The sequence below is a fragment of the Anolis carolinensis genome, chromosome 2 (assembly GCF_035594765.1).
Source record: "Anolis carolinensis isolate JA03-04 chromosome 2, rAnoCar3.1.pri, whole genome shotgun sequence".
Lineage (NCBI taxonomy): Eukaryota > Metazoa > Chordata > Lepidosauria > Squamata > Dactyloidae > Anolis > Anolis carolinensis.
The window spans coordinates 205,970,720-205,990,048 of record NC_085842.1 but is presented as its reverse complement, the minus strand read 5'-3'; the positions used below and the strand labels follow the sequence as shown (position 1 = coordinate 205,990,048).

Here is a 19,329-nt window from a genome sequence, read left to right as displayed (position 1 = left end):
TACAAAATCACAACATCTTTGAAACAAATCCTAAGCAAGCCACCCTCTCTTCCATTAAGGACCTCATCATATTGAGCTCGAGAAGCCAGCGGACAGTGGGGGAAACTGTGGGACAGTGTCATGCTATTTTATTTATTTATTGTGTCAGAAGCGAACTGAGGTTACAGTTATAATGTATTTAAAAAACACACAAACAGTTAAAGACTTGGCATTATACTAAATTTCCTTTGACCAGAAGCTGGCCACTTGGAGTGCCTCTGGTGTAACTGTGAGAAGGTCCTCCACTGTTCATGTGGCTCAGCCCACACTGTAGCAGGTATTCTGTGGTCTGCTCCTCTCTGCACTCACATATCGTGGATTCCACTTTGTAGCCCCATTTTTTAAGATTAGCTCTGCATCTCATGGTACCAAAACGCAGTCTGTTTAGCTCCTTCCAAGTTGTCCAGTCTTCTGTGTTCCTCAGAGGGAGTTTCTCTTCTGATATCAGCCATGGATTGAGGTTCTGGGTTTTAACCTCCCGCTTTTTGGACTCTCGCTTGCTGAGGCATTCCTGCGAGTGTATCTGTAGATCTTAGGAAGCTATTTCTTAATTTAAGGTATTAGCTTGCTGTCTGATATTCAAACAGAAGATGGGCTGGAGATGTCAATGCCTTGTTCCTTTCATTACAGGCTGCTACTTCCCTACGGATGTCAGGTGGTGCAATACCGGCTAAATAGTATAATTTCTCCGGTGTCATGCTGCATTCCCTTACCATCATTGGTTGTGGGATCCCTTCCCAAGGCATTTCTTTGCTGTCCCCTGCTTTCCATTGCTTCCTCCCCAGCTTCTCCTATAAGGAATCAGGTGTACGCTGCATTATTTCTCTGCATTGCCAGCATGGTGCTGGCACAGAGCCCAACGGAGCCCCACCGGAAGTAGCCCTGTGTCATCTGATGGGCCCCGGGAGACTCCATGCTGGCAGTGTGCCAGCAACACAGAGAAATGAGGATAAGACACTTCCCGGCCTCAATGAGATGAGGTCCTTAATGTCTAATGAGGAATAGGTTTTAAAATAATAGTATGCTCAGTGCTAATTGAAAAATAGAAATGAAAGTGTAGGCAGTAATGTAATGCCTAGTCTGAATGTTTTAGTTGTTGTTTTTTTAAAAGAAGAGGATATCACCATCAGGATTAATACATATTGAGAACCATAGGGAATTAGGCATACTCTGAAGAACCCCATAAGTCTGTCATCTTAGGAAGTGCCCCATCTCATCCACTACAGTCACTCCCTGCAATTTCTAGAGCCTTGGTCATTGCACCCATCAAATCAAGGAAGGGCTTCATGAGAACCACCACTCCTCTTGATGTTCCTCCAGCAACAGCAAGGGTGTCCCTCTGGGCAGCTAAACCTGGCAATTCTAACTGGATGGCCCCCCAAGAGGGTCTTCCCCCAGGGGCAAACCAAGAATGGGCAACTTGGAAGTCCCTGAACAGACTCAGAAGTGGAGTGGGCAGATCAAAAGACAACTTGGCAAGGTGGCACTACCTGGAGGAATCCTCCACCTTGTGTGACTGTGGAGCTGAACAAACAACTCAGCATATGTATGCTTGCCCACAATGCCCTGCCTCATGTACGGAGGAGGAGTTGTTTAAAGCTACAGACAATGCGGTTGCTGTCGCCCGCTTTTGGTCCAAAACTATTTAGTTGCTTGTGATTTCTTTTTTTCTTTTTTCTTTTTAAATTTTATTTTTATTTCCATTATTTGAAATGTACAATGCTTTTGACACGAAATAAATAAATTGCACCCATGCTCCAGAAACAGACAGCAACATGGTTGAACTGAAACCCTGTTTAGAAAACTGTGGGTCCATTGGGCAATGGGAAATCTCCTCATTCTTGGCCTTGGTCTGAAGTTCAGATTCCCATCATTGATTTGAAAAATAAATGACACCTTTGTATTCTGACTATTGCTGGTGCACAGCTCCTCCTGTTCATCACCTTGAATCTTCAGCCTGGTTCCTGGGCTTTGCGGAGCTTCCTTTACAGCTACTCTCTTGGTTTGCTGGATAGCTCTCCAGTTTCACCAGTGTGCTATGGGGTCCAGCTACTACATTCACATTTACTGGAAGTGAAGCAATTCAATGGGTTCCCCGTCTTATATCAATAAACTTTGAACTTGGCATTTGAATTAGACAGAGACTGGATCTACAGTGCCATGTAATTCAGTTTTTGAATCCTGATTATCTGCTTTGAGCTGGATTATATGAGTCTGCCATATAATCCAGTTCAAAGCAGATAATCTGGATTCAGAAACTGCATTTATATGGCAATGTAGATGGGGCCAGAATGACCTTGGCCTCTGTGCTGCAAATCTACCATAGATCTTAAGGTGTCTAGCCAATACTGCCCAATTTGTAGCCCAACTAAAATAACGGCTCATTTCCCCATCTCCTCTGTCATCAGTTTGCTGACGCCCATACCCACTTTGACATTCTAGGAAATAATCAAAATAATCTTCAATAGGAAAGTAATTTCCCAGTCTTGCTTCTCTTTCCATAATCACTCGACATGCTGCCTAATCCTACCTGTGGAACGTGCGAGACACTGTTGTCTATCAGTTTCAAAATATGAAATTCAAACAAAGGCATTCCCCTGACAGTGCCAGTTTCAGAATGTTCCACTTCATCCTTTGCTTTGTTATTTGCAGCAGCTCAGCCGCAACCATCTGCTTCATGAATTTGCATAACCCTAGAGCGGCTGTCTCAGTATGCAGATTAAGGAGTAGATGATTTTACATTCCAAGAATGCAAAGAGGTCTACTTTCTGCTCATTGAGAGCATTGTTGCTGGATATGAAGACTGAAAAACCACTTGTAATTTGCTCCAAGTAAGAAACTGAGGTTAAAGTGTAGTGGGCTCCTGGCTGCTTGCTCAGATCTTATGAATTGCTGTGAGAGAAAAACAAATGCAAGTCTAGATAGAAAAGTGGGTACTTCTGGCTCAGTGCTATAAGAATGGTATATACCATTCTTATAGCATTTGGTATAGATATCTGTGCCCTATCGACTTCTGGTTCAGTGTCACTACTTATGACTTTGAATCCACATTAAGACAGACCCAGAAAATGGCACTAACCCTAAAATGTTGAATTACCAGCCCTATTAAAAGTCAAAATTCAGCTGCATCAGTGCAACATATTGAATGCAAACTCTTATATAAATAACAATAGCGACAATAATAATACAACCACCATCACTTTCTACTATTCTATTCCTATTGTTGTTGTTGCTGACCTTTAATAGTCACTACTAAGGATTAAGATGAAACTGAATCCTAGATGCGTCTCATTAAATGCTAGCTCAGATAGATGCCATGGTCAGGAGTGCTTATTACCAGCTTCAGCTGATATACCAGCTGTGCCCCTTTCTAAAATGGTACGACCTAAAGATGGTAATGCTAACCTCAAGGTTGGACTTCTGCAATGCACTTTACATTGGGCTACATTTGTACCAAGTTTGGAAATTTATTCAAAACATGTCAGCCAGGCTAGTTATAAGAACATCTAGGAGTGAATATATTGCACATACATCTGCTGGGGCTCAATCCTTCCAAACCCATGTATTGCCTGTCTTCATCCATGTTTTCCTCCTGTTTAATCCCCCTCAGAAGAATTGTGCAGCTGAGGGAGTTCAGAATCTAGTAAGACTGGCACTTCACAGTTAATTACTTCTACCGTTTCCAAGTGCACAAGCACTGTCACTATAAACACTTAAAATATTAATAAAAAATAAAGATGCATTTTGCAATTGCAAACCTTTCCCTGTTTTGTGTATTCTGCAAGGGGGAGGTATACCTTGTTTAGTGATGCAAAACCTGGAAGTTTTCCAAAATGGACTTGCAAACAGAGAGGAAACTCTTAATTATGAAGGGAAATCACCACCAGTGTCTAGAATTACCTGGAAAGCTGCAGTTATTTGATTTTTAAAAATGGAAGCCAATTAGACAAGAGTGGGAAGTTAGGGATTTGCAGCCAGATTTGCATGGCTAGGGAGCTTCAAAATGCACTACCGGCTTCGTGCAACAGTGTCTCAAGTTCCTGCAGCTGCTATTATTAAAGTAGGTTCTCTCATCTATTTTCTGAAATGTTTGAAGTATAGTAATATCAATTAAAATATAGATAAATGCAAAGGATACTTTATAAAATACTGTTTTGGAATTGGTTTCTTTTGTCCTAGAGGATTGAAGTATCCCTCTTTGTTTCTTTCCTTATCTAATCAATCCTCTTTTTGATTAACACTTATTTTTTTGATGAAAGTTAGGACATTTTCTTTGGCAGAGTTTTTTGCAAGATCATCACTGAACAATTACACCTTTTTTGGTTCGATCTACTTTCCCCAGAATGATCACAGATTATTCCCTTTCTGTTGTCGAAGGATTTCATGGCCGGAATCATTGGGTTGCTGTGAGTTTTTCAGGGTGTATGGCCATGTTCCAGAAGCATTCTCTCCTGACATTTCACCAACATCTATGACAGGCGTTCTCACAACCTATGAGGTGTGAGTGAAATGTCAGGAGATAATGCTTCTGGAACATGGCCATACAGCCTGGAAAACTCGCAGCAAACCAGATTTCCTTTCTTGTTTCATTCTACTCATCTCTCACTTATAGTTAGATTGGTTATAAATACAAATGTCTCGCCTTCTTAATTTGATTAATGCCAGTTTAAAAAGAGGGAAATGCCTTCAGCAAATATGGATGCTTTTGAGCCTGCAAAGTCAGCTACTTGTAATTGATATGCATGCAGCAGCTAATGTCTCATCTCCTTTGTCTTATCAGTTCCTTCCAGAATTTGATTATTATAAGTTATGAATGTAAAAAATAATAATCAGAGAACATTATATCTCCCACAAAAGACAGAACAATTAAAAGTGAAATCAATTCATGCGTCTCCTCTACTGCATTTGCATCTTAATGCATAACAGCAACAAATCAAAGTAAGTGTGTCTAATTTGAACCATGGTTACAGTCAGAGAAGAAAAGGTTGCGTATTTTTTGAGAAATGGAAACAAAGCCAGAGCAAATGCAACTTACATGCATTCGGTTAGCAAAAGCCAAATAAATATATCATAATTAAGATAGACACGTAGGTATCAGATCTCAGTGTGTAATAGTGTGTGTGTTTCAGGGTGGGTGAGGTGTAGGCAACTTCTAGAGGTCTGAGAACAGCAGTGCAGTCTCCAACTGCTATTGTTATTCATCTATATGTATTTAATCCTTTACATATATATTAAAAATCATAAAATCATCACAGATTCAGAGATATAATATTCTTTGCTCACAGTCTCACAGTTTCACAGATGTGAAATAAAATTAAAATTGTAAGGAGAGGTGAAAAGAAAGCAATTAAATGCAGGCATAAATTCTGGAAGCCACTAAATCTTATCAAACAACAGAGTACTGTTACCAGGGTGGGGGAATAGGCTCCCCTGCAACTTTTCCTCTCATGGGACAGGACCTGACTGTTTTCTTTCTTGCTATGAAGTTTCTATTGCATGATCACATTCAAAATCTCCTTTGTACTTGCATCAAATGGGTTTACATCAATGTAAATACTTTCCCCCCTGACATTACACAAGGAGGTGTTCAATACAACCAAGTACAATTTCTTCCAGACTGTACAGTGGCTGCTGGACAGCATCCAGTTGACACTGAATAACATAGCCACTAATAGGTTGGAAAGGTATAGCAGGTATTCCTAGGGAAATTATAGACTCCAGTGTAAGTATTCTGGTAGTGCTTACTCTCCATGTCAAATAGGTTCCTGAGCTGCCACAAAATGCAGTTTTGCATTTTGAATTATACAGTCAGTGTAGACAGTGATTCCCAACCTTTTTTTAACCAGGGCCCACTTGACCGTTTCACCAGGGCCCACTTTGACCAGGGACCATTCTCCAACATTAGTGCCAAAAGGGTTACGAATCAGTTTTTGGTCAACTTTAGATCTGGTTTGGTTATTTTGGGTGCTGATTCAGAAAATTGCATTGGATAGACCACATCAGCTCTAGTTTCTGATACAGAACATATGCCAACCAATAGTCACAATCTGCTCACCCACAGAAAACCATATTTAATAATCTAGAGTTGAGGTGGTCTATCCAATGCAATGGTCTGCTCTGTGGAAAGGAACAGAAATAAATAAAATAAAATAAAATAAAATAAAGAGGAAGGAGGTTCATGGACCAGATTTTCGTTCTCCTGGCCCACTGCTGGGCCACAGCCCACAGGTTGAGAACCAGTGGTGTAGACCCATATAATGCAGCATAACTGAATTGAACTGCATTATATGGCAGTATAGATCCAGCCTTAGTTCAAGCCTTAGCTGGAGGATGTAACATCCAATGACCTATACCCCCTTGTTGGTGCCAGGGCCAAAGACAATACATCTCCTTTCATTTCTCTGGTCTCACTGTGATTTGAAATTGTTTACTAAATGAAAATTGTTTATTTCCAGAACTAAAACTCCTGTTAGAAAGATGTCCCCACTGGATAGAAGAAAACTACAAACCTCTTACCACCCAGATGAGTTGATACATTTAAATGCTTACCAAGTTCTGCCTGCATGCCACAGACAACTTCAGGAAATTCTGAGTGGAGACTCTGCAAATGCATATGTCCCTCGAGTTGGAATGAGATGGCAATCCAGCACAGGAGATCAAGTGAGTGATGTTAAACAGTAATCTGGAACCTGTTTTCCAAGTTAGTTGTTACTGCAATGTTGTTCATGGAGAATTGGGTGGGCAGGGAGAGACAGACACTTTCCTAAAGTTTGGAAAAGGGGACACTGGTGGAAATAAGAACAATATGTAGGCTGTGATGGATGGCTTACCTGGCATGGTAGTTGGAAACAGGCAAAGAAAATGACATATGGGAAGTTTGGAGATTGGGAATGATATGAGTAGAGACTGATGCTGGGCTCTAGGCTGATTGTGGCGCGAAACAATAGCAAAACAAGGGAAGAGCCACTATGCTGGAGATGAGATAATTTGAGGTAGTGTTATTTAAGTATGTTTTATTATATGGATGGATTGTCGTAGGGTAGGGAAAGAAGACCACAGCGACTGAGTATCTTGAATTCATTTCTAGTTCAGGGGAATAGAAGCTGCTACCCCTGGGAAAGAGGAAGATGAATGGAAAGTTTGTGGGAAGGGAGTCAGAGTTGGAAGGTTCACTGACATGATGGAAGGCCTGAACATATTCACAATTATGACATTATGGCCACAATTGTAAATCTCCACCAATCTATCTTAACATCTGGCAGTTGCTCTGAATGATGTACTTGGCCACTGATTAACATTTCAGCTTCCTCTTGTGTGCCAGCTATTCTGCAACAATCAGAAGTCTAATATTTATCTTAATTCCTTGTCACATTCTTCCTTATTATCAGGAGGGGGGCAGAAATGTCATCTTACTCACTCTTCTGAATAGAGCTCCAATACTTCAATGGGCTGTTGGCTCTTAAAGTAGGACCCCTTCTACACTTCCATATACAATCCAGATTATTTGCTTTGAACTGGATTATCTGGCAGTGTAGATTCATGCAATCCAGTTCAAAGTAGATAATGTGGATTATCTGCTTTGATAATCTGGATTATATGGCAGTGTAGAAAAGGCCTAGGTTTGAAGGTGGGTTGTGTGTATGGACCAGAAGACATTACTTAATTACTCATTCATATCTGTGGAGGCAATGTAGGATATCAGTAATGATGATGATGACTATTATTATGGTACCTAACCTTGTATCTATGCCATTTCCCTCTGGTTGGAATACAACAATAAATAAAATAAATAAAAGTCCCATCATAAATAAAAGACCCTAAGCCTCTACCCTAGAATTTGAACAAGCAAATTACAAAGAAGAACTAAAAAGAGAAACCGATGAATTATACTTACAAATTCCAATCCATTAGCAGGGGTATGAACAAAGACAATGGCTTCATGGCACACACTACATGCATTGATATAAAAATCTTTGTTACTGCATATGCGACAAAGAGAATTCTCTCAATAAAGGTTAGAATGTATTAATATGATTTATTATTTATTGTTTCCACACCTCAACACAAACTCACCACTGGTAAAGATCTGAAAGATCTTGATCACCTCATGCAACCCTTTGAAAGTTTATGGCAAGGGACTTGATTTGCACCTTTCTGATTCCTATTACATTCCATCCTACTCCTACTTCACATCTATGTATGTAAATATACTGTATATTTTGAGATCCTGCTATCACTCTGTACTGATCTGAAGAAGTGGGCTTATATTCACAAAAACCCATGCTAAAATAAAATCTGTTTGTCTTAAAGGTGCTGCTATATTCTTCCCACCCACCATCCCATTCTCTTTTCCCTTTTTAAGATCCTGGAAGAGAAGCTGGATCTTGCAAAATCCCCATTAGCTATGATTTTTCTTTTATCCTTCAATCTCCCTGTCTCTTTCTCTCTCTGTATATATGAGTAAGTATGATTGATGTTTAATCAATAATGCTTAATGTCATCATTGGGGTCAGCCCCTGTGACCTGATTGTGAAACTTTAGGTTTGAAAATTAATGTGACAAAGCTAAATGTTAGAAAAGGAAACTTAATTCCCTTGCAATTCCTATTGAATTGTTTAATTTGGCTAGTTACTATGAATTAACTCATTGATTAAATGTTAATGTTAGACTAGATCATGTGCAGAAAATGGCATGGAAGCTGTCGCTGTTGAATTTACAGCACCAAAAAGGAGGGTAGAACTGGAGGGTGGTGAGTTTTAAATGTAATTTAACTGTATTTATTATATTTTAATTATATTTTAACTTTATATCCACACACTAATATTTAATTTATTTTAATTTATGTATCTGCTTCATCTTAAATTGTAATTACAATTTATAGTTGTTAGCTGCCTTGAATCCCATGGGGAGAAAGTCAGGGTATAAATAAAGATAATAATTATTAATGAGGAAGAACACATGAGGTTGCAGCAGTTTGCTTTTACCTGAACCTATGGGAAAGGGGAAAAATCCAATCCCTTCTCTTCCTCCCACTTTTCATTAATTGAATGCAAAACTACTTCTACACACTGACTTCAGTTTGCAGAAATTGAAACAAAGAACAGAGGTAAGAGAGATTAGCACTGGGACATTTTTAAGCACCTGAAAACTGAGGGAAGACAGAGAATTAATTGGGATTGTTCCCCCCAAACAGCGGCAGTTGGTGGGTATTTCAATTGATTCTGCTGGTGAGGGAGAAAATGCAATACAGGAGTCCCCAAGTTATAAACATCCAACATACATATGGAGTGAGATTTGCCAGATATACAAGCTGGATTTAGAAAAGGCAGAAGAAAGATATCCCAAATTCCCAATATCCGCTGGATAATGGAGGAAGCTAGGGGGTTTCAGAAAAACATCTATTTCTGTTTTATTGACTATTCTAAAGCTTTCGACTGTGTGGATCATAATCAATTGTGGCAGGTTCTTGTTGGTATGGTGATACCAAGTCATCTTGCCTGTCTCTTGAGGAATCTGTATAATGACCAAGTGGCAACAGTGAGAACAGACCACAGAACAACAGACTGGTCAAGATTGGGAAAGGAGTATGACAGGGTTGTATATTTTCACCTTACCTATTCAACTTGTATGCAGAACATATCATGTGACTTGTGGGGCTTGATGAATCCAAAGCTGGGGTTAAAATTGCTGGAAGAAACATTAACAACCTTAGATATGCAGATGATACCACTTTGATGGCTGAAAGCAAGGAGGAGCTGAGGAGCCTTATCACCAAGGTGAAAAAAGAAAGTGCAAAATCTGGGTTGTAGTTAAACATCAAGAAAACCAAGATTATTGCTACCAGACTGATTGATAACTGGCAAATAGAGGGAGAAAACATGGAGGCAGTGACAGACTTTATATTTCTAGGTGCGAAGATTACTGCAGACGCAGACTGCAGCCCAGAAATCTGAAGATGCTTACTTCTTGGAAGAGAGCAGTGTGAAGAGTAGAGACTTCACACTGGCAACAAAGGTCTGCATAGTTAAAGCAATGGTATTCCCCACAGTAACCTATGGATGCGAGAGTTGTACCATAAGGAAGGCTGGGCAAAGGAAGATAGATGAATTTGGACTATGGTGTTGGAGGAAAATTCTGAGAGTGCCTTGGACTGCAAGAAGATCCAACCAGTCCATACTCCGGGAAATAATGCCTGGCTGCTCACTGGAGGGAAGGATGTTAAAGGCAAAGATGAAGTACTTTGGTCACATAATGAGGAGACAGGAACGTTAGGAGAAAAGAATGATGCCGGGCAAATAGAAGGGAAAAGGAATAAGCAGAACCGGCCTGAGGTCATTTTAAAACATACGCGGAAAAAAAAAATCTGCCCACCCCCCGCGGTGCGGGAGGCGTGGCCACACGATGCGGGAGGCGTGGCCAGACCTGGCCCCGCCTCCTGCATCACGCGACCATGCCCCCGTGTCGCGCGGCCACACCTCTCGCACCGTGGGCGGCGCAGGAGGCAGGGCCAGAGCGCGCAATGCAGGAGGCGGGGCCAAGTCTGGCCCCGCCTCCTGCACCACACACCCTGGCCCTGCCGGCCTGGGCCAGCCAGGCTGCGGCAGGAGTCTCTCCAGGTCGCAGCAAAGGCTTCGCTGCAGCCTGCCTGGAAGGCCTCTGCCACAGCCTGGCTGCCCCAGGGTGGCTGGGCCAGGGTACGCAGCACGGGAGGCGGGGCCAGGGCGAGGCGGGAAAGTCCTTCCAGGCTGCGGCGAAGGCCTGGAAAGACTCCTGCCGCAGCCTGACTGGGCCAGGCCGGCCGGGCCATGGTGCGCGGCGCGGGAGGTGGGGCCAGACCTGGCCCCACCTCCTGCGCTGCGCTCCCTGGCCCCACCTCCTGCGCTGCGCTCCCTGGCCCCGCCTCTTGTGCTGTGTGGGCGGCGGGGCCAGGGTGCGGGAGGCAGGGCTAGGTCTGGCCCCACCTCCTGTGGGGCTCGATAGTGCCCCCGCAACATGGCGCCCAACGTGAGGGCGTGGTTGGCGTCCCGTGTTGGGCCGGGCCTGGGAATACGGGTCGACCAAGGCCAAGATGGATGGATTGACCTTGAAAGAGCTGGGGGTGGCCATGGCTGACAGGAAGCTCTTGCGTGGGCTGGTCCATGAAGTCACAAAGAGTCGGAAGTGACTGAATGAATAAACAACAACAACATACGTATGAGACACAGTTAAGAATGGGCCTGAGACAGCAGGGTTGTAAGAGGAAATCTACCCTTCTGAAGGGACAGTTATCATGGGAGAAAGGTGTCTCCACTGAAGCTTTATCACCAATTCTTGTTCCCACAACAAGCCAAATTTTTCTAAATCCAATTATCACAGAGACAGAAAGTAAGGTGAAATCTTCTTAACAGCAAAACAAATGTCTTGGGAGTGTTAACCCTTCATGTGCTATTCAAAACTAAAAAATATTTATATTTAGCTGAAATTACACTTAAGTGATTTTCCTGTTCCAACTTACATACAAATTCAACTTAAGAACAAATCTACAGAACCTATCTTGTCTGTAACTTGGAGACTACCTGTACTCAAGAGCAGAAACCAGCACATGTTTTCTATGAGAGTGTTTAAGAAGTAATCAAAATATTTTAATGTTCACAGCCATTCCTAGTTCATATTGGTCTATTTTTGGCTGGAGCAGGAGGACTGGGAACCTATTGTAAAAATATTATATGTTATCAGGAAATTATTTTTAAAAAGCCAGTGCAAACAGATCTGCAAAGGAGGGGTTAACTTATGTAAAAAAAAAAAATTATCCTTGAATTAGACTTGAGGCAAGCGCAGCAAGAGGGAGGGAAAGATGACAATTTTGCTTATGAAGCTGCCTAATGTAAACTATGATTTCTCCAAACAGCATTCTTTTTGTAAGCTTGTTTCCCAGTGGAAATGATTGTTCATTCCTTCATTCTCATGCTTGACTGAGGTTCTTAATTACCATTGGAGAGTTAAGTTCATTATCCTCTCTTCCCTGCATGTTTCTAATAATACCTAATACTTCAACCAAATAAGTGGGCAGATCTAAAGATTTTTCTCAACCAGATTGCTGCAGTTCTAAATCACAGTTATGAATACTGGCCAAGAGGAGTGAGGTGGAAAACTTCAACAAAGTAGGGCGTCTTGCACCCCTGTGCCATGCTAGTGTTGTTCATCCATGATTGCAAATTATCAAGTCCCCTTGGAATCATACATAACAAGCAAAGGAATTTGCACTGGTGCATGAAAAGATATCAAAATCCACAGTTAGGCATAATTTTGATTAGGACTAACCAAAAATGTCTCCAAGTAGGAAGCCAGTTTCTGAAGTTCCGAAGACACACTGGATGTCTTGGAAGGAATCTGTGGCCCCGCATGCAGCTCCCTCTCCGGGACACTTTCTCCATCACATGGTGAAAGCATTGCCTTCTGGCAAGGCACCATGCTGGCTTCACTGGAGCCAGCACAACACAAGAAACCTTCCATGTTAGGGGGGAAAGTGCCTGACAATGCTTTCACCATAGTTGGAGTTGGGGGGGGGGGTTCCACTGGAACTCACACAATGCCGAGACGTGGGGCTCCATCCTCTAGATGGGGTGAAAGTGTCCTAGGATGCTGAATTCATCCCGTCTGATGAGGTCCTTAAACAAGTTGCAGGATACCTTTGTATCTCCATATATTGTTGTCTTGTGGAAAGGCCCAGAAATATTGGACTCAAATGAATTTGATGTTATAAAATATTGTTAAGATTAAACTTGAGATGAGAATTTTGTTTGTTGAAACTGCTAGTCATATAGAAAGGAAATTGGGGAGACTGCTACAATATATTTTATAACTACCCCAAGAATTGTATGTGCTTAGATAAGGATGTCAAATTCCTTTTCATCAGGGGCCACATCAGCCTTATGGTTGCCTTCAAAGGGCTGTTGAATTCATGGACAGGGAATATATGGATAGAGAAGGTCAACTATAATTTTTTCACGTGATTACGTTTGATTATCTGCCATGTGGGCTGGGGATAATGGGAATTGCAACCCAACAGCACTTGTGGCTCTGAGGTTGGGGAAATGTTAAAGGAAATTTTAAAGTCAGATCTCATATTCTCAAGCCTTGTATCTCAGTTCAAACCCCACTGTCCTGACTATACCGAACAAACTGCAGCTTAACAGATGTTACTGTATCACAACTCCCATCAGCTCTAATATGATGAAGAATACAGTAGAGTCTCGCTTATCCAACATAAATGGTCCAGCACAATGTTGGATAAGCAAAAATGTTGGATAATAAGAAGGGATTAAGGAAAAGCCTATTAAACGTCAAATTACGTTATGATTTTACAAATTAAGCACCAAAACATCATGTTTTGCAACAAGTCTACCACTTATTTGGGAGCGTGACTGCACTTGTGTTGTTGGGCGAGTTGGCCCACTGCGCGTTGCTGCCTAGAGAAACAGCTGTGGATCCGGGCAGGAGGCAGACTACGTTGGATAATACAGAATGTTAGATGAGCAAAGGTTGGATAAGTGAGACTTTACTGTACACGAGTTGTAGTGCAGCATCTGGAGGGCCATATAAAATGACAGGGTGGGCTGGATTTGGCCCACAGGACTTGAGTTTGAGACATGCATGCTTAAAGGTGGAGGAAACCAGTTGTCTCAAAGCAAGAATAGTTGATGATGATCTGTGAAATAGCTGAAATTGAGTTACTATGTTAAATAGTTACTAGTTAAATAGAAATCCTTGACTAACTTTAAGAAAGATTGAGACCTGCTCATAGTTTTTTCACAACAATGATGGGAGCATTTATCACCAACCAGTTGTCTCAAAGCAAGAATAGTTGATGATGATCTGTGAAATAGCTGAAATTGAGTTACTATGTTAAATAGTTACTAGTTAAATAGAAATCCTTGACTAACTTTAAGAAAGATTGAGACCTGCTCATAGTTTTTTCACAACAATGATGGGAGCATTTATCACCCGTGGGATTCATGAGTTAATAGAGTATTGTCTAAAGTAGAGGTAGTTTAAAGAGCATAGACCAATAAGGAATAACAACCACTAGATAAAAAGTGGGAAATTTCTAGGTTTTTTTTTAATTGTCATTTAGTTGTACAGAAGAGTCTCACTTATCCAAGATAAATGGGCTGGCAGAACATTGGATAAGTGAAAATCTTGGATAATAAGGAGGGATTAAGAAAAAAGCCTATTTAAAATAAAATTACATTATGATTTTACAAATTAAGCACCAAAACATCATGTTTTACAAGAAATTGACAGAAAAAGCAGTTCAATGCACAGTAATGTTATGTAGTAATTACTGTATTTACGAATTTAGCACCAAAACATTGCAACATTTACTACAAAAACAATGACTACTAAAAGGCAGCCTGCCTTGGATAATACAGAACCTTGGATAAGTGAGACTCTACTGTACTTTAATTGTAGTGTACAGTATGTAGCAGTGTAATTTGAATGAGTTTATATATCTAAAATTCCTGTTCATGTGTTTATTTTGATTCTTTCTTGAAGAAAAAATATTTCAAAAAGAACAGAAAATAATGTCTGACTAGGAAAACATTCAGTGGAGCATGCACATGCAACATTTTCTCTGCTGGATATTGAAAGAAAACCAAAAAACAAACAGGCTTTCCTCTACTTTGCTGAAGTTGGGGAAATTGCTTTCTTTTTACTATAGCTCCTACAATTACCTATTCAACATGCAAATAACCACACCATATGGGAGATTCTGAGAGCTGTCATTTTTCCTGGAAATTTTCAAACTATTTCAATTTTACCTCTGCTATGTATTTGCCATAGGGGCCAGCAACCAGCCATATATCTCGGGTAAAGAGAACCGTCTCATTCCCAAGGCCATTCTATGACACTTTCATCTAGTCCTAGCCAATTGAAATGTTGATCACTATTCATTAGAATGCACTATATTGGAGAAAAGATTATTATGTTTTCCCCGCCTACTACACAATAGTTTTAGGAATAGCAATACAATCACAAAGTATTTACTATTCTTGGAGTGTGTGTGTGTGTGTGTGTGTGTGTGTGTGTGCATCTGTGTGTAAGAGGCAGATGATTCACCATTTTCTCCACTCCCATTAGATGCAGCACTGCCTACAGCACATACACCTTGTATCATCACTTATAAGATGCAATTATCCCAATTACTTTGACTTTGTAAAGGGATGCTCCTTGCAATTTAAAAGCTTTGTCCTTGGAGAAGTGGCTTCTGAAAGCATATTGCTAAGAGGGATAGCCTTTCTTTCAGGTGAATAGAAAGTGCTCTCCTCTTTCCATCTCCTCTGTATCAAGGAACCTATCTCCAGAACATAGATAATTATTAAGCAGACACGTTTCTCTGCTCAAATGAGATGGACATGAAAAACACTTTGTCTTTTCATCATGGAAATAAAAAGGATCTGAAACCTGAAATCTCATTAAGAAAGGATTGATGTTCAGCCTAACTTCTCAATGAGCCTTACAGCAATGGTGTAACATCAAGATATCTTTCTATAGAAACAATCACCCAAGCCAGGTATTTTACCACTTCAGAAGCACTCAAAATGGAGTCCTGCTGCTTTTAAGGAAACTTGAAACCACAATTGTCTTTCATCAATGTCCATTTCTCAGAGACATCCATAGAAGTTGCCCTTGGTATATGACCTGCTAGACCCAAAACTTCCTCCCTCCTCTGTTGTTTCCCTATTCATCATACCACACGTACTGATTATGAAGGGCAAATGAATGTAAATCTCTACATGCTATCATGATGCTATCTGTTCCAGATTCTCCATTGCCTTCTAGATGTGCTGGACTAACATTTCCACCATCTCTAACAATCCTGGCCATCTGTAACCTCAGGTCATCCAAGAATGTCGTGATCAGGTTAGGAATGGATGGTAACCATGGTAAAAAAATTTTTTGCCAGGAATAAAGAAAGAAAGTAGAAAGAAGATTTTGCCAAATATAGGCGGTCCCTGAATTACAAACATCCAACTTGCAAATTACTCATAGTTAATAACGGGGATAAGACAACAGGAAGTGAGAGAAATCTACCCCTAGGAAAGGAAGTTCACTCCTGAAAGAGTCATGGAGAAGAGGTGTCTCCACTGAAGCTTTCTCATCAATCCTTGTTTCTACAACAAGTCAAATTTTTCAAAATCCAGTTATCACAGGGACAGAACGTGCGGTGAAATCTTTTGAACAGGGGCACAAAAGGGGTGTTAGCCCTTTCCCATGCTATCCAAAGCTAAGACATATATATTTTGGCTGGAGTTACACTTAAAATGTACCTATTCTGACTTCCAGACAAATTCAACTTAAAAACAAACCTACAGAACCTTTCTTGTTTGTAACTTGGTGACTGCCTGTACATAGATCTGAATGACACTGTCAAGGATATGTTAGAACCACAAAAGGAAACACTTGATGGAGGGAGGAGACAATCCCATCATTGTACGGTCAGCAGCCTAGACTATGTGAAAAGAGTTTCTTCTCTTGACATTACACTCACTTCATCTCTCTTTTTGCTCTTTAACTTTCTAAATGAAGCTGTCACTCAATACCAGACCTTTTCATCACTAGAAGAGTGACAACATCAACACAACATCAACAAAGAAGGTCAAGGATTTGCAGGAAAGGTCAGAATCACTTCTTGTGTCATAAGAAATAAATTCCCCTCAATCCATTTATTGCTCTTTATCCTTATATCATGTAACTGTAAACATGAGAATGCAATCATGCTTAAAAGGTTTGGTTAGAGGCGGTCTACTCAATACTTTTTTCCTTTCAATTGTGGCCATCCCAAATACTTCTAGACACACACCCATGAGGAGAAACCTAACATGGGCACTTAACGTGTTAACATATCAAATAACATTTATATCTTGCCTATCTTCCACCATGCGACTGAAATCAGCATATATGGGTTCCCAAGCAATCTTCTCTCCAGGCAGTGACCAGATGCAGATCTGCTTAGATTGAGTGAAGTGGCTGTATCACATGCCCTTAGAACTTGTGTGGAGAAAAGCTGCATATAGAACAGATTATTTATGTCACCTCTTGACAGTTTACAGTTCTAATGGCACCATAAGTCTTGAGAGAAAAAGATAAATTATAAGGCTCTCCTGAATTTAACTGCCATGGCAACATCCTATCGAATCCTAGTGTTCATTGTTGGGGAGGCACTAGAGCTCTCTGGCAGATAATTCTAAGTGCTCATCCCTAAACTGCTTCTGTAAGGAATAAAGTGTACTTTTGAAAACAGACTTTCCTAATAGGCTTGGGCCCAAATAGGTTTGAATGAAAATGATTTGTAATATTCTGTGGTCCGTTTTGTTTAATCCCCAAAAACAGAATATGGGGGAGGGTACTCAAAAGCTGACCAAAACGGATTAAGGGTGCCAGATTTTATCAGTTACTGGACAGTAAACAGTTAAGTTTTGAAAATACTTGAGGCAGGGGTCTGCCACGGGGGCTCCTGGAGAAGCATCTTTTTCTCCCTCCCCCAGGAGCAGCAGCAGCGTCCATCCATTTGGAAAATTTCCTAGTCTCTTCTTCCAGAGAGGGCTTTGCTGGGAACTCACTTTCCCAGCAGCTCTTGCATGGGGCGGGAATTGAAAAGTCTCTGAGTTCCTCTTGAAGCATGATGGGAGTTGAAGTTTTTCTCTCTCTGTTTGTCAGCCAATAAAAAACCTGGTTGTGTCCATGCTCTGATTGGCTGAGAATGGACACAACGGGCGATTACAATTCAGAACCCTCTCTTGTGGTTTGTCTAATTTTTAAAAAAAAAAATATGGTAAAAAACTTAAAAGAATCCTAAAAATCAGTAGATTGGTGAATTGTTTTGAAGCTTGGCAGACCTGTAGTTTTAAATGGAATCTAAAAATGAGGTAGGTTTCATGCAGATAGGCTTTAAAATGATTGAGAATTGAGCCTTTCAAAGTTTCCCATTGTCAAATAAAAATGGCAATACCCATCCTGATTTGAGTGACCTCCCGGTAAACATAATGAGGGATTGGCCAAAAATGGACCCCAAAATGGCATGCCTTTTGGCTGAATTGCACACCTCTATTTCCTAACACTGGTTGCAATACCATAAAGAGTGCCTGGTGCTTAACTAATTTTGTTTTTGAGAACTTTTTACTTAGTACTGTGTCCTATGGAATATAGAGTTAAAAGGAACTTTCTTGTAAAACTTTAATTTAAATCTCACCCCTTTTTAGAGGAGAAGAGAAAGGGAATGCTCTGAGGTCTGTGTTAACACCTCAGCAACCTATCTCAGTTCTCACCCGCCTTTACACATGCAAAGTCACCACTGAAGGACGGTAAAGAATCACCCTGCATTGCAACCCAAGACTGTAAGGCTGAACCATAGTCCTTTATTTTTCTCTTTTGATAACACTCTTAAGTTTTACTGTGAGAACTAAACTAAACACATGCTGTGATTGCCATTAACATGTCACCATGTGAACCTATGAATTTGTGACCACCAATCAATAAACTGTTTCTCTTGACCCATGAAAGAAGGTGGTTGGTTGCATTCTTGGTGAAGCCAAGGAAAACCCTTGGATCAAAAACAACGTTGGGCATAATCTTTCTTCACTGGCTTGAACGCACACACAATCCAAACAACCATAGAGGATTGTCTATTTTTATTCTATTCTATGGGTCAGAATCATGGAAATTAAAGTTGAATCATAGTGCTACAATTGTCTAGTTTGTGACTTGTCTCCAATACATGACACAATCATAGCAGTTTTATCCACTCCTACTATGGCTCCACCCTAAGTAATCCTAGCAGTTACAATTTTGGTGAGCTGTAAAATTCTCAGAGCTGTACTTCAGGGGAGTGTATGTTTGAACTGCCTAGCACGGAATGCAAAGTGCTTCACCAATTACAAATCCCAGGATTCCACAGGACAGAGCTCTGACTTTTAAAGTGACATCTAATGGTTATAACTGTACACTGACACTCATTTAAAGACAGTTACATGAGTTGAATTATTTTAAGTATTTTGAGAAATATCAAATCCAGATTGTCTGAGGATGTCTGTTTGGATGTGGCAGATAGAGAAGGGTAAAATGAAACCTCCAGGTGAAGAGTTAGGATGGGCTGGATTTAGTTGTGTGAGACAAGGTTGGACACAAAACTTTGAGAGAAATGGGCCAAGCTTTAGCACAGCAGATTAGCCACCAGATGAAATACATCTTACCAACTGAAAGGTTGGCAGTTTGAAGCCTGGGTCAGGGGTGAGCACCCGACCTTCAGCC

At 40.8% G+C, this 19,329-nt stretch overlaps 1 long non-coding RNA gene across 2 annotated transcripts in view; it reads left to right on the top strand.

Moving 5' to 3' along the window:
• Positions 1 to 18,578, top strand: part of LOC134296499 (uncharacterized) — a 39,810-nt gene extending 21,232 nt beyond the window's left edge. The window contains exons 2-5 of one of the 2 annotated variants that reach the window (XR_010003274.1): positions 4,897 to 4,977; positions 6,495 to 6,699; positions 16,609 to 16,697; positions 18,282 to 18,578. This is a non-coding gene — a long non-coding RNA (uncharacterized LOC134296499). Of the gene's footprint in view, positions 1 to 4,896; positions 4,978 to 6,494; positions 6,700 to 15,842; positions 15,943 to 16,608; positions 16,698 to 18,281 lie in introns of both variants that reach the window. The other variant, XR_010003275.1, reaches the window with a different exon arrangement.
• The last annotated feature ends 751 nt before the right edge of the window (positions 18,579 to 19,329 follow it).